At 41.9% G+C, this 15,976-nt stretch overlaps 1 protein-coding gene across 9 annotated transcripts in view; it reads left to right on the forward strand.

Annotated features, from left to right (window-relative positions):
• Nucleotides 1-15,976, forward strand: part of KALRN (kalirin RhoGEF kinase) — a 920,107-nt gene that overhangs the window by 395,947 nt on the left and 508,184 nt on the right. The gene's annotated exons all lie outside the window — the stretch shown is intronic.

The following is a 15,976-nucleotide window of genomic DNA, read 5'->3' on the forward strand; positions in this document are numbered from 1 at the left end:
TTTCACAAACATTCAAATATGATTTTTGCAATTGGTGTGCCATAATCCAAATGTGAAATACAGATTCTGTTTCAGTTTCTAAAAGTTGGCACTCTTTCACATTGTACACTTTGCAACGACCACAAATGGCATATTTTAGCCCAAACCTAAATGTTTGTGTTTGGAAATAGTTTGTGTTGATTTTAATAGAGTTTATTTCCAAGTAAAAATGCTTAGGGGCATTTGCAGCCTAAAAGTCACTATACTTAGTTTATTCAGTCAGAACTGTAGGCAGTCGGAATGTGTTCCTATTTTCAAAGCAGGTACAGGACCAGTTGGTATGTGCATGCGTCTCTCTCTCTCTCTCTCTCTCTCTCTCTCTCTCTCACACACACACACACACACACACACACACACACACACACACACACACGGTATATCCAGAAATTTTCTTTTGGAAGAGCCCAAGACATATTGGGGCTGGTTGTTTTGGGACAAATATGCATGCAAAGCCTGGAATGTAATGTGGGTGCATTCTGAAGATCAGGGCAGAGCCAAAGCAATCCAGTGAAGAAAAAGTAGTAGAAACTCTGAAATGCCCTTCAACATTTCACAGATGAAAACAGGGACATGCTTATAACACTTTGTTTTCATACCACTTTGGAAGCCCCACTCCCTACATAGTAACATTGTTGAAGGCCAGTCTGACAATTACCTTTTATTATTATTATTTCTTGTTTACACAGTCAGACAGGTGTTATTGACTGGTTTGTTTTATCCAGACATTGAGTCCTTCCCATGGATCTGGGATGGCTGAATTTTATTATCAGTATTGTTGTTATTATTATAGATATTGTTGTAGAATATAGGCTGTTCCCAGTAAAGTTGCTTTTTGTAATTGACTGATGGTGATTTCTGTGGCCCCTATGGTGTTGAGGTGCTCTTCAAGGTGGTTTGGAATTGCACCTAGGGCGCCAGTTACCACTGGGATTATTTTGGTCTTCTTCTGCCACAGCCTTTCAATTTCAATTTGTAGATCTTTGTATTTGGTGATTTTTTCTATTTCCCCCACCTTCTATTCTGCTATCCCCTGGTATTGCTATGTCGATTATTTTGACTTGTTTTTCTTTTTTCTCGACTACAGTTATATCTGGTGTATTGTGTGGCAGATGTTTGTCTGTTTGTAGTCGGAAGTCCCATAATATTTTTGCATCTTCATTTTCTACAACCTTTTCAATTTTATGGTCCCACCAATGTTTGGCTACAGGTAGCTTGTATTTTTTGCAGATGTTCCAGTGTATCATCCCTGCTACCTTGTCATGCCTTTGTTTGTAGTCAGTCTGTGCAATCTTTTTACAACAGCTGATTAGGTGGTCCACGGTTTCATCTGCTTCTTTACAAAGGCGGCACTTGCTGTTTGTGGTTGATTTTTCGACTCTTGCTCTTATTGCATTTGTTCTTAGTGCCTGTTCTTGTGCAGCCCATATTAAACCCTCTGTTTCTTTCTTCAAGTTGTCATTCTTAAGCCATTGCCAGGTCTTGGTGATGTCTGATTTTCCACTTAAATTGTGCAAATATTAACCATGCAGTGGCTTATTTTTCCATTTTTCTGCTTGGTTCTTGACTTGTTCTTTCTTGTAGGCCTGCTTTGTTTCATTGGTGTTGAATAGCTTCTCGTTCTTGACCATTTGAAGTGCATCTTCTTCACTGTCCTTGATATATTCTTCAAGGCCTCTTTTCTCCTCCTCTACTGTTTGATGGACTTGCAGCATTCCTCTTCCACCTGAGCTGCGAGGGAGGTATAGCCTATCTACATCACTGCGGGGGTGCAGAACATGATTGATGGTCATGATTTTCCTGGTCTTCCGATCTAGCGTCTCTATCTCTGCCTGGGTCCAGTCTATTATTCCTGCAGTGTATCTGATAATAGGTATAGCCCAGGTGTTTATGGCTTATATGGTGTTCCCGCCATTGAGTTTGGACTTCAGGATTTTTCTAACTCTCCTGATGTATTCACTTCCCATTTTTCTTTTAACTTCAGTGTGTGTGATGTTATCCGCCTGGAGAATGCCCAAATATTTGTAATGTTCTTTCTCTTCCAGGTTCTTGATCTTGCTTCCATTGGGCAGTTCTATTCCTTCTGTTTTTGTTATTTTCCCTCTGTTCATTATTAATGCAGCACACTTGTCTAGACCAGATTCCATTGCTATATTGCTACTGAATATATGGACAGTGCTCAGCAGTGATTAGATTTCTGATTCGGGCTTTCCATACAGCTTCAGATCGTCCATGTAGAGCAGATGGTTTATTTGACTTGATGTTTTAGATGTTTGGTATCTGAGGCCTGTTTTATTTAGTATTTGTGAAAGTGGAGTCATGGCGATTACAAACAACAGAGGAGATAGTGAGTCCCCTTGGAAAATACCTCTTCTAATGCTAACCTGTTCAAGTGTCTCGCCATTGATTGTTAACTGTGTACTCAACATGCTCATTGCTTTTTTTATAAATATCTGAATGTCTCAGGTGGAGGCCATGGCCAGGAGTGCTTTCTATCAGCTTCAGTTGATTCAACAGCTGTGCCCATTCTTTGAAGAGGATGACCTCAAAACAGTGGTGCATCAGCTGGTAACCTCCCGGCTTGACTATTGCAATGCACTCTACGTGGGGCTGCCTTTGTACGTAGTCAAGAAACTTCAGTTAGTTCAGAATGCAGCAGCCAGATTGTTCTCTGGGGTAACCTGGAGAGACTGTTTTGAAACAGTTATACTGGCTGCCGATATGTTTCCAGGCAAAATACAAAGTGCTGGTTATTACCTTTAAAGCCCTGAATGGCTTGGGTCTGAGATATCTTAGAGACCGCCTTCTTTTACATGATCCCCACCGCACGTTAAGGTCATCTGAGGAGGTCCGTCTCCAGTTACCACCGGTTTGTTTGGTGGCAACTCAGAGGCGGGCCTTCTCTGTAGCTGCTCCCGGGCTGTTGAATGCACTCCCAGCAGAAATTCATAATCTTAATTTCTTACTGACCTTCAAGAGAGCCCATAAAACCCATCTCCTTGGCCTGGCCCAGGGTTTTTAATTAGTTTTAATTGTTTTAATGTTAACCTGGTTTTCAGGGTTTTAATTGTTCTGATAGTTTAATTGTTTCTTAAGATGTGTTTTAATTGGTGTTCATATTTATATTTCTGTTTTAATTGTTATTGGTTTTAAGGGTTTCTGTTTTTAATTGTAAACCACCCTGAGCCATTTTGGAAGGGCGGTATAAAAATCGAATCAAACAAACAAACAAACAAACAAAATGTTTTTGCTGACACCAGTTGTTTCTAAACATTTTAGTATCCAGGTATGAGGCAATGAGTCGAAGGCCTTCTTGTAGTCAATCCATGCAACACTTAGATTTGTTTTTCTTCTTTTGCAATTTTCTAAAATCATTTTGTCAATCAGTAGCTGGTCTTTTGTGCCTGTGGTGTTCGGGCAGTTTCCTTTCTGTTCAGCTGGAAGCTGCTTATTAGTTAATAAGTCTTGTATTACTTCCTCTGCTATTATTCCAGTTAATAATTTGAACATGGTTGGCAGGCAGGTTATCAGTCTATAATTACTTGGAAGTGCACCTTTTGCTGGGTCTTTCATGATGAGATGAGTTTTCCCAGTTGTTAGCCATTGTTCCATATTACCTCCTTGCAAAATGTGATTGAACTGTTTTGATAGTTGTTTATGAAGGCTTGTTAGGTGTTTAAGCCAAAAGCCATGCAGTTCATCGTTGCCTGGTGCAGTCCAATTTTTAATTTTCTTTGCTCTTTCACTTATTAATTCTGGTGTTACTATTCATTCTGGTGTTGTTGTTGTTATTATTAATAATAAATATGTATCTACCATTTTTCAAAAAACAAAAAGCCCTGTCAAAGCAGTTTGCATTACAAAAAAAAAAAAGAATAAAATGATTCCCTGTCCCAAAAGGGCTCTCAAACAAAAAAGAAACACAAAGTAGTAGACACCAACAATATCCACTCCAAAAACACTGTGCTGGCATTGGATAGGACCAGTTACTCTCCCGCTAATAAATATGCCCAAATAAAATATTCACTTTAAGAGATACCTCCCTGCCCAGGTAGCAGGGGCTGCTGACCATGGTAGCACCTGCCATCAGTGTGATGACGCTTCCCTCTTCACAGTTATGACGCTTCCCTCTTCACACAAATGCTGCCCTTTCCATGAGCAGCGAGAGGAGGGAAATGACTGACCTGCAGGAGCAGGGCTTCCTACTTTCTCTAGGCAGCCGTAATTGTGTTTAGCAGCGTTCTTTTGAACACCCGATCAGGGCTAATGTCTACTTAACTTAGTGGGAGGATATATAGCATCTTACTTGTAATTGCAGTAGATCAATGAAAAGTGGTCACCAGATTCCTCTTTGTTGTAGTTGGCAGCAGGCTGAAAAGGATAAAAAGAAACCTCGGCTTTTCTGCCGCAGAGCACATTTCTAACTGCACATCCATGTTTGTGTATACATGTATGCATAATTAATTATGTTTTCTTGAAATTTTCTGAAGCTACTTTTACTAGTTTTATGACCTTTCTGAAAGGTGTCTGCATCTTTCTATTGACTTGCTTACATAAAACACAGAGGTTAAGTTTGCAGTCGTATAGAAGTTGTCATTATGCAGCTTTGAGAGAGGGTTTGGAAAATCTACTTAGTGAGAGAGAGTAGCAAGGAAAAGTAAACAACAATTCTTTTCCTCCCAGGCCAATGCTGTACTGTCAGATAGTGAGACATTGGAAGTGTTTGCCACATGAAGGTGGAATTAACACAGTCAGGTCAGAGGGCAACAGCAGCTAAGCCTAGCCTGGCTATAGGCAGGAAAAGAAGCAAAAATCTGTGGTCTAAAGTTAGTGAGTTCTAATGATTTGTCCGTTGATTCACATAGAACAATATATTATATCAGTAAGGACTTACAAATAGTGGATAATGTTATTTTGAACATTGTTGTTAGAGTGATGGTAATAAGGGCCTTGATTACATTAGCTGTGTAGTTGATAAACAGCTAACCCTGACTAAGGAAAAAGCCCTGAAGGCTGGGATCCACGAACCTCCATCCCTAGCGTGCTCTCTTCTGTCTGTTCTCCCTTTTTGCCCTTTCTTCTCCAGATGCGTTGGTATGTCATGGAAAAAGTTCTTTCTTTGTTCCATAGGCAATAGGTGAGGAGAGAGTATCTAGGAGGTATTTGCATCTCCACAGATATTTTTCTTCAGTTTTGGTTTGACGGATGACTGTTTTATTTTAAAATGATTGTTTTGACCTTGAGGTGCTGTTTTTGTTTTGTTTTGTTAATGCAAATGTAATAAAACATGGTACATATTTTTAAAAGTTAGTCAAATTGAATCTCCGGGTAGTGGAAGGAACCTAGTTCATGTGTCCAAGAATGACATATGCCCAAGAGTGACAGAGGCCAGTAATCATGAGCTGCATCTACCGGGACTGGAAGCTTGAAAAAGATCAGAAGCTGTGGTCAAGTGCTAAGTGGGGAGGTGAAAATCCAGAAGTGCCAGGAACAGCAGAAGCACAATTGCAGGGATTACCAGGGAGAATATCTAGGAGGCCACACATAGCATAGCAAATTTAAGAGAGCATCAAAAAACAACCCTTATTCAGGTTAGTCCTGCCCCGAGGGCTCCCCTGTAAGCATTTATAGCAAAAAGAATCCGCAAGCAAGATCCAATAACAGACATTGTATGTGGAAACAGGAAGTAGAATAGAGCTACCTGCAGGGTTATACCTTTGAGTCTTGGCTAGGGAGAAGTAGAGATTAACCAAGAAAAGACCAAGGAGGTCAGAAGAATCCAAGAACTGCCTTTTCTGGTGTGCCGTGTTCTGCTTTCCTCATCTCATCATGAGGGATCCTCATGAGGGATCTTTCCTCATCTATCACATATGCAAAAAAATCAGAACCTTTTGTATGCTGAAGATCCCTAGGAGATCTTTGCATCTCCACGGGGATTTAAGGGAACTGGAGGCCCTCTCTGCTGGGATATAGCAGTTCTAACTTGCATTCACATGGGAAGAATAGTTTCTTTGACTTCTATGCTCAGTTTGAAGCCTATGAATATTACTATAGCAAAGCTTGCAGTTATAGAGTAACCTGGGGGTGCAGGGAAAGGGCTTTGAAATGGGAAAAGAACCCCTAAAACAGAGAGGCAGAGCAGATAATTGTTGAGAGATGTATCTGCTATGTCCTACGCACAGCACTAACGAATTTTGATTTCCACAGAAAAGTGTTGCTTTAAGGCTGCTTGGAATGGCTTTGTCATGTTTGTTTTTGACTTTTATTTTTGAGCTTTTGAACAATACCCAGTTTGGGCTTACCATCCGGTGCAACCATATTATGTGGGGGTATTATGTATGTGCCTTGAGTGGAGAGGACCGTAGGTCAAACTTCCGTGAATAAATGTCAGCTAGCCATCAATCTCTTGCCAGATAATGTAGCAATAAAGCTGCTCCTTTAGATGTTATCCTGTTTTGCATGAATCACAGGCTTAGAAATGTGATGCCTAATGCTTTCCTACATAGATCATTGTCACAAACACTTTCCCCACTCCAGCCATTTCACACACTTCTTGCTTTTCCTCTGGGGGTAGAGTGGAAATACCTCATATATCTGAACTGAATTTTCACACATACACTTTATTACTCAGGTAAATCACTCAGAGAATTGCTAGATGCTTGCTGTGATTGAATTTCTTTTGAATAATATAAGATGGTGAAAAGTTAAGCACTATAATTTTAAGTTGTGTTGGTGGCAGTAGGAGCACATTTTAGCAATTTAGAAAGTGCTTAGCTTTGGGGTAGATCAGCCTTTTCAATGTTACTTTTTTAATTGGCTCCGTGTCAGCCCATGTCAAGGGAGCAATGGCAGGCGATGGGGTAGGCCTTCACCTTCTGCTTCTGGGCTTCCCAGAGGCATTGGACTGGCCACTGTGGAAAACAAGATGCTGGACTTAGGCCTTAGCTTGATCCAGCAGGACTCTTCATTTGTTCTTAGGAAAAGAGGAAGCTGCCTTAGACTGAGTCAGACCATTGGCTAATCTAGCTCAGTATTGTCAACACTGACTGGCAGCAGCTCTCTAAGGTTTCTGGCAGGAGTCTTTCCCAGCCCTACCTGAAGATGCCAGGTATTGAACCTGGGACCTTCTGCATTGAGAGCAGTTGCTCTAGCACTGAACTATGGCTCCATTTCTTATGTAGCTGTATGGGCAGTTGGTCATCGATACACAAAAGCTTTAGGATTTATTTATTTATTTAATATATTTGTATAGGCATGTTTAGGGTGGCAATAACTACAATATCAAAACAGTTTAAAACAAATTCACATAAGATATCTAGTTAAAAGCTTGGATGAACAAATTAATTCTATCCTTCCTTCTATTGGCTGAACATAGGAATGTCATGAAATGATTTTTGTGATTCGATTCAAGTTTGAATCAAATCAGTCTGATTTGATACAAATTTGAATCTGCTGCCCTCAAATCAGGGTAGATTTGATTCAGATTAGATTTGAATTTGAACAGATCCAAATTCGATTTTAATGGGCTAGGGTGTAGCAAAGCAGGCTGGATTGCAGGCTGCCATGGGTGCTGCCTATCACCCAGACTGCAAAGTGATCAGGCAAATAGTTGATCTTTTAGGAATGTTTTAGTTTTAAGTGATTTTGTATTTTTCTGCCATTGGGGATTCAAAGCAGACCCATTATTTCCCGTGGGTAGTGCCTAGGTGCTCGAAAGCAGGTTGGGGGGTGGAGACCATGGGTTCCAATTACCACCCAGTTAACAAGGCTGTGGGGCACCCTGGTGATTTTTAGGGGATCTTTATGTATTTTAGAATGTCTGGTGTTAATTAACCTATTCTCACAATGAATCCCTATTAAGAAGCAATATAACATCTGAGAATCTAATGTGTTTAGACTCTCAGATATTACATTACTTCTGCATAGGGATTCATGATGGGGAAAAGTTAGTTAGCAAAAGAGAATCTAAAATACACAAAAATTCCCAAAACATTACCCGACTACCCCACTGCCATGTGACTTGGGTGGTAGTTGGCACCCATACTGCCCTATGCCCATACCCGCTCTGGAGTACCTAGGCACTATCCATGGGGAATAATGGAGCCACTATGAATCCCCATTATTCCCCATAAAATACAAAAATCATATAAAACTACAAAATTCCTTAAATATCACCCAAGTGCCCCACTGCCTTGCGGGTTGGGTGGTAGGTGGCACCCATGGGGCCATACCCCCCCAATTCACTCTGGAGTACCTAGGCACTACCCAAGGGGAATAATGGGGCTGTTTCAAATCCCCATTATTTCCTATGTCAGAAAAATATAAAATTACTCAGCACAGCAGTCCACCTCACTCTTTCAGCAGCAGCAGACAGCAGCAGTTCTTCTCTCTCCATGAGGCAAAAGGAAATGGCTGTCTCAGGGACTCCCCTTAAGTACATTTGAAAGTCCCTCCATCTTCCTCCAACACTCCTTTGTTCCTCCCCCACAGCCAATGCTGACACAGTTTCCCCTGGCAACACAGGATTTGCAGGATAACAAGCCAAACAAGAAGCAAGGGGGATCGTCAGCCAATCGTTACACACTGCAAGGAATCAACCAGAATAGCAGTGAAGCTCAGAGACATTGAGGAAATATTAATTACTAAGGGAAACTTGAATCTCGAATAGATTTGAATTAAATATGGGGAGATTCGATTTGAGTTTTATTTTGGCCAGGGTTGCCAGGGCAGATTTGTTTCAAGGTCAAATCAACCAGACTCAAATCGACCAGATTCAAGTTAAATCAATCTGACCTCAAAACAATTTGCACATCTCTTATGAACATATTTTGTTATTTCCCTTCTTCCATCTCATCATCCGATGAAGCTGCCTTATACTGAGTCAGGCCATTGGTCGATCAGTATCAGCTACACTGGTTTGCAGTGGATCTCCAGGCATTTTTCCTGATCCTATCTGGAGATGCCTGGTATTGCATACCAAGCCTGTACTCTGCCACTGAACTATGGCTCCTCATCAGTCTTCCTTGGGCTTTCTGAAGAACTGAGGTCTATGAAACAAATGAAGATCTTGGGACAGAGATGAAAAAGAGGGAGGGTATGTGCTGGTCTTACAAGATCCCAAGGCCAACACACTTGTTGTTTTTGTGAGTATATTCAGTACGTTAAATGAAACTCTTGTAACTATTGCTTGTGTGCTTATTAGAGAGCATGAAGGGTTTTTTTTTTACTTCCTTATGCAGTGCCATTGCACACTCTCCTGACAGAGACCTCAGATCTATTAGAAATCATTGCAGAACACCTAATCACACACAATAGTCAGTTTTGATGGTTGCAGGGAATTCATGTCATCTAATGGCTAATGGGAGGCAGCATTCTAGGGTCTCCATGCTGCGCATTTTACATCATGAACTCTGAATCTGTTATCATCATCACCATCCTCAGAGATCCTTTACTATGAAGGAATTGACACAGTACATGAACTCAACCAATAGTGAAATCTTTTTTGTAGTTTTTTTTTAAAAAATAGCACACTATTTCAAGAGGATTCAAACTGTACTATGGATTATTTGCCTTTCATTTTTGAGGAGAGGAAATTTTTGATGAAAATATTGTTCCCTGTTTATTAATTGATTAAATCAGGCTTCCCCAAACTGCGGCCCTCCAGATGTTGCTAGGGCTGTGCAAAAAATTTCGGGCACAGATCGATCTGTGCCCGAAACGAGCAATTTCGGGTGATTCGGGTCCGAACCGAATCACCCCCGATGTCCCCTGATTTTTTTTGGGCTGAGCCGAATCACCCCTGATTCGTGCCCGAAAAATTTGGGTGATTCGGGATGACGTCTCTTTGAATTTCCCGCCTTTTTGCCTCCATTGATTTCAATGCAAAAAGGTGAGATTTGACGTCAGCTCGAATTCCGGGTCCCAGGGGCAAAATAGTGGGGTGGGGTGGTAGTGTCTAATGGTTGGAGACTACCACACAAATTTCAGGGGAATTGGGCAAAGGGCTGATTTTTGGGGGATTTTTGAAATTTTAGTGTCTTCAGGGCAGTTCGGGGGCATAGCATGGGATCTGGGCAAAAAGAGTGGGGTGGGGTGGTAGTGCCTAATGGGTGGAGGCTACCACCCCAATTTCAGAATGATTGGGCAGAGGGCTGATTTTTGGGGAATTGTTGAAGTTTACGCATCTTTAAGGTTTTTCCCCATAGAGAAGCATTGAGGTGTCAGCAAATGTATAGCTTCACGTGGGGGGCAAAGGGGTGGCCTAGAGCAGTGTGGGGTTGGTGGTAGTGCCAGGTAGGGTTAAGGAAGCTACCTGAATTTTTTCAAAGGATTTGGGCAGAGGGCTGATTTTTCGGGAATTGTTGAAGTTTACGTGTCTTTAAGGTTTTTCCCCATAGAGAAGCATTGAGGTGTCAGCAGCCCCATAAGTGCACTTGGGGGGTGCTGGGGTGGCCCAGAGCGAGTGGTAGTGTAGTGCACATAGGGTGCCAACCACCCCCATGGGTTTCTAACCCATGGGGTACAGGGTTCTGTTGTTTCAGAGGTATTCTGAGTGTGGATTCTATGATAGCAAATGAGATTTTCAATGAAACACCATGAATCCACTCTAATTTGCTATCATAGAATCCACACTCAGAATACTTCTGAAACAACAGAACCCTGTACCTGTGAATTCACTTATCGGACAAGCAATATTACATGTGAAAGATCGAGTCCAGCCAGTCAACTGCATTAGAATTTTACGTTCTGGGCTTCAGGGGAAGAATTGACACCGATTGAGTAAATTCAACAAGGTACTTAGGAGTCTTACTTTGTTAGGATAATGATCTATTCTTTCCAATAAGTAAATGACAGCAGACCCATGTACACCGATGGTACTCTGTGTATTTGTATATCTTAATAGTGAACTCAAGATCAGGACTGGCTCCGTGTTTCAGAGGTCCCTTGGAAAACTGCCCTCCATGGGCCTCCTCAAGGTTTGGGTGGGACATAACTTGGCAGGTGGAGTGGAAAAGAAGAGAAGACAATAGAGAATCTCTTCTGGCTGACATAGTTATCTACCATCACTATAAAAAAGCTATGGGTACAAAGACTGATTGAAGTCTTCTGAGAGCCTTGGACCCTTGGCAGCTGCCCAATGATGCTGACCCTTGACACCAAATGCTGTTCAGATTAACATAGTTGATTTTTAATGAATCAAACCATTAGTCCATCCATCCTAGTGTTACCTACTCTGAGTGGCACTGGCACTTCAAGGTGTCAGGCTGAGATCCTTCTCAGACTTGCTATCTGAGTTCCTTTAACTGGAGGTATTGGGCATAATCTGGGACTTTATGCATGCAAAGCATGTATTCTTCCACTGAGCTATGGGCCTTTCCCATTCAATTTACAGTCAATGCAGTGAACCAAGGAGCTTTAATCCTTGAGCCCATGGGAAGTTCTGAACACTGTTCCTGAAAGCTTCTTCATTATGCTTAACCCACTTTCCTGCATGAGGGATTGATTAGAATGGGTATGTACTACAACTGAGCCATATGACCAGGCAGATTGATCAGCTATGCAACCATGTGTTTTAAGCCCATGATGAAATTTTAATCTTGTAATTTGTGGATGGAGTTGGAAGAAGGATTTCTATACAGATTTTTGAGGCACTGGCTACTACTACCTATTCTTTGTACACTCCCCCACACACACCTGGCACACCCAGGATCTGTACATTAGAAGTGTATATTGTCCATAATGTGTGAACATACAATTTATATAAAGAACATTCATATATTTTTGCATTATTTTATATTTTCTTACAATACTCTCAAAATTATTTTTGGTGTTTTAATGGCTGAAGAACACATGTTAGTATTTCAGTACATTCCCAAGCATTAATGTTGCTTCCTGTAATGATTTGATCGTTATGTATCTTTTCACAGACCCATTTAGATTTAAGGCCAGATTATTAAATTAAGATTGTTATCTTCAAACTTTGTCTCTTTGGTTCTCCCAGATCATTAATGAATCTTTTAATAAGCATTAGTTACACAGCAATGGAGATAATGAGTTTTGCTGTTTCAAAAAACCTGTGAGTTTGCTTTGTACAGCTCACGTTTGGCTTTATTATCTTGATGGGTTATTTCCCAGCTGACAATCTTCTGCTTCTCATCTCCCACCCTATGTATAAATGGCCCTGACATCATGTTAGAACTAATGGGAATACTTCCACAGTGAAGTACCCCATCTGCCTAGCAATGTGGACTGTAGGAATTTGCTACCACTCATCTATCTCAGACCCCCAGCTATGCCTATTTGATTGGGTCAATAGTATTTTAGTCCATTATTGGATCACACAACATAGCTAATGTGTCCCAAATGTTGGAACCCATCAGCTCTTTGATGCTCATGTTAAAGATCTTATTAACACAAAGAACTAATTACTATTGTTAGTCCTAATGAACTGTTCAGTGCTATAATTAGTTTGTTAGCACTGCTCACTGTTTAAACAACTTTAATAGCATGTGGTCTAATCATGTGATGTGATCAACCAATAATAGTTCTTTCGAGTCCAGTTCATTAGCATGTGTGGTCACTCAACTCTCTTATGTTTATCAGAAAGAATTATTATTTATAAATATGTATATACTGCTTTTCAACAAAAACGTTTTCATAGCAGTTTACATAGCAAATAAAATGAAAATATGATGCTCTGTCCCAAAGGGACTCACAATCTAAAAAGTGACACAAAGGAGACACCAACAGCCACAGGAGAGATGCTGTGCTGGGTTGAAAAGGGGCAGTTGTGCTCTCACTGCTAAATATAAGAAAGGTGCTTTGTTGCCCAGTGAGCAGGAAAACCAGGCAATTCCCAGTTAGCAGAGAACCCACCAGCTTATTCTGAAGACTGTTCACATTCCCAAGATAAAATGGTAGGAGCACTCTCATGAGGCTCTGATACAGTCATTTCCCCACCCTGACTTAGTACTGTTGCACCCTGATTTTATTATTATTATTATTATTATTATTATTATTATTACTATTATTACTATTACTACATTTATATCCTGCTCTTCGTCCAAGGAGCCCAGAGTGGTGTACTACATACTTAAGTTTCTCTTTCACAACAACTCTGTGAAGTAAGCTAGGCTGAGAGAGAAGTGACTGGCCCAGAGTCACCCAGCTAGTTTCATGGCTGAATGGGGATTTGAACTTGGGTCTCCCCGGTCCTAGTCCAGCACTCTAACCACTACACCACGCTGGCTCTACTATATTAGTCTTACTGACTAATGCTCCCCGTTATACTGCTGGAGATGATGAGCTGTCCAAATTGCTCAAACCTACATGGGCACAGAGCAGGCAAAGCTAAGGACTATTATGTCCCATTGATCTCAGTGGACAAGATTTATGCTTAAGCTCAGACCCTTTTCACCTACATTGGAAGCTATCCTTTGTGGCAGTAGTATATGTGTGAAAAGCCAAAACCATATGGGTCCAGTCATTTTTAATCTGTAGCTTCTCTGCAGACAAATATTGTATGTGTGGAGAGTGTGAGTGTGTGTTTAAGTAGTACATTGGTGTGTATGGGGGAGGGGGGTTGCCAACATGGTCCTGTGGGTGCTGAACCTGAAATCCACATCCATAGATTAATGATGACTGAAAAGGTCTAACTGGGTGGGTCTTTCCCACCCTAATGACGACTCATTGGGATGGAAGATGCTGATCAGGTGGAAATGCTCACACAACTGGCCCAACCTGTATAGCTGTAGCATTCATGCACATAATGCTTTTGTGTGATGGAGCGTGTGAGTCAAGGGCCCCCCCTAAAATACTGCACTTGGCTAGATTATTCCCAGCATTTACAAATGAAAGGTCTGCTTCTTAGAGGGAAACCAGACATGATGCTAAATGTGTCATTGTTTCCTCCTGCCTTTCTTAAAATAGCAACTGTTGGAGGGGTCTGATCAGGATTTGGACTATGAAACATAGGGAGGGGGCAGTTTACCATGGACTCGATGAAAAGGGCCTTCCCTCAAGCTGTTATAAGCCTCAGGGAGGAAGCTTCCCTTGGGGCCACTGGAGGTTTCCCTCCCAGGACTTAAAGTTGCTTTGCAAGGGGACACTTTTATGAGGATTGCAGTGCAGAGAGAAAGGGTTAAATGCTCCCTCAATGTGTACCATCATCGGCCCAATCCTTATCTTCCCCCACACCTGCATGCTGTTTTAAGAAAGGAAAACAACCCAAAGTCCCAATGGCACATTTTGCTTCATGACTGGTTTGACCCTAAGATCGCTAAAGCTCTCTTACAAGTTTGCTTTGGGCTTTGTACACATTAACTCTTTAATGCCCTGCTCCCGTGATGTTTGAAGCGCTAATTTCTTTTCATTCAGAAGTCCTGTCATTCTAGAATTTACTGTTCTTCCTAATAAGGCCTGACTGATTCTTCCTCTCCCCACCCCCCACCTTGGCTTTTTACAGGCCATTATTCCGTCGTGTGATAAATAAAGATTTCCCTTTTTCTGTTTATTTTGATCTTGTTGGTGTTCATGATGCTTTGAAGTGGAATAGTCTATATCCAGTTATTCATATTGCTTTCACTGTAGCAAAGTTTAACATACGTGTAAGTGAATACAGCATTTGCTACACTAATATGTGCTGAGATTAGGGCGTTAGGATGACTCCAGATATACAGGCTTGGGTTCTTTTCTTACAGGTAGAAAAAGAAAAAACCCGTTCTCTGCAACAAGGGCTATAATTTGTCATATCGACCACACTTTAACAGTCTTCTCTTTGTTCTTTCTGCCTGCAGCTACAGAACGAGACAGATTATTATCCTCATTGATGCTATCCATCAATTGACCCTAGATATCTCTCTTAATGGAAAGGGCAGCAGCAGCATATTTCTGTGGGGTATGTGAAGGGGCGGGGGCGGAAACAGTGATGGAATATAGTGATAAATTAGGAGGAGGAAGTTCTGAACCCAGATGACAACATTCCAGATCTCATTTACTCACCTTATTTTAACAGCTGTGGATTAAATGTGTGTGCAGGAGATACAGTAGACTCAGGCTGAACTGCAACCTTGACTCATGAGTAAGAAAGACAGTATAAAATATTTAATACACGTATTCTGCACTTTCTCCAAATAACTCAGGGTAGTGTGTGAGTGTGTGCACGTGTGTGTTTCAAACATTTATTTACCACATCTTATATCTATATTATTAATTCCAGTAGACGGGCCAGGGGGATTCATGGGGATGTGGCAGGCCCCACCCCTGCTGCAGCCATGACCAGGGGCGGGTCCAGGTGAGGAGACACATGCAAGGGTGGGAGGGGTGCACGCCAGGAGGTGGTTGGCGAGACTCCACAGGGGTCGTGCTTGAGGGAGGTCCCGGCTGAGGGAGGAGAACTGTTGTGTGGCTGAGGGACAACAAGCAGGGAGGACAAGCCGTGGAAGAAGGAGGAGGGCCGGGACAGAGGAGGATGGGTGGCAGATGAAGCCTGGCTGCCCTTTGGAGGGCCAGGACAGGTGGCGGGCAAAGCCGAGGAGGAGGACAGAGGGCTGGGACGGAGGCGGACAGGTGGTCAGGAGAGACTGGAGCAGAAGGTGGGCGGAGGGCAGCGGAGACTGGGGCAGAAGGTGGGGGGAGGGCAGGAGAGACTCGGCCTGAAGGTGCGGGGAGTGTATTGTTGCACAGATACTCTGTGCAGGGCAACTAGTTTCAAATAAATTTCAAACAAAACCTCCCAGAAGCATTTTCCTATTGAACAATTTGTTCTAGTAAGAACTAATCAGCCTACTTTCCTTTCACTTTCTCTACATCTGGTCTCAATTTGGTGCAAATTGAGGCCCAGAAGTTTGATTTCTTGTGCCTCAAATGTTCATGTGTCCGCCATCTTGGATCAGGGTGGATGTCATCATTACAAACTGCACCATTGAGGTGTCTCTGTGTG

Source organism: Hemicordylus capensis, chromosome 1 (assembly GCF_027244095.1).
Source record: "Hemicordylus capensis ecotype Gifberg chromosome 1, rHemCap1.1.pri, whole genome shotgun sequence".
In the NCBI taxonomy this organism is placed as follows: Eukaryota; Metazoa; Chordata; class Lepidosauria; order Squamata; family Cordylidae; genus Hemicordylus; species Hemicordylus capensis.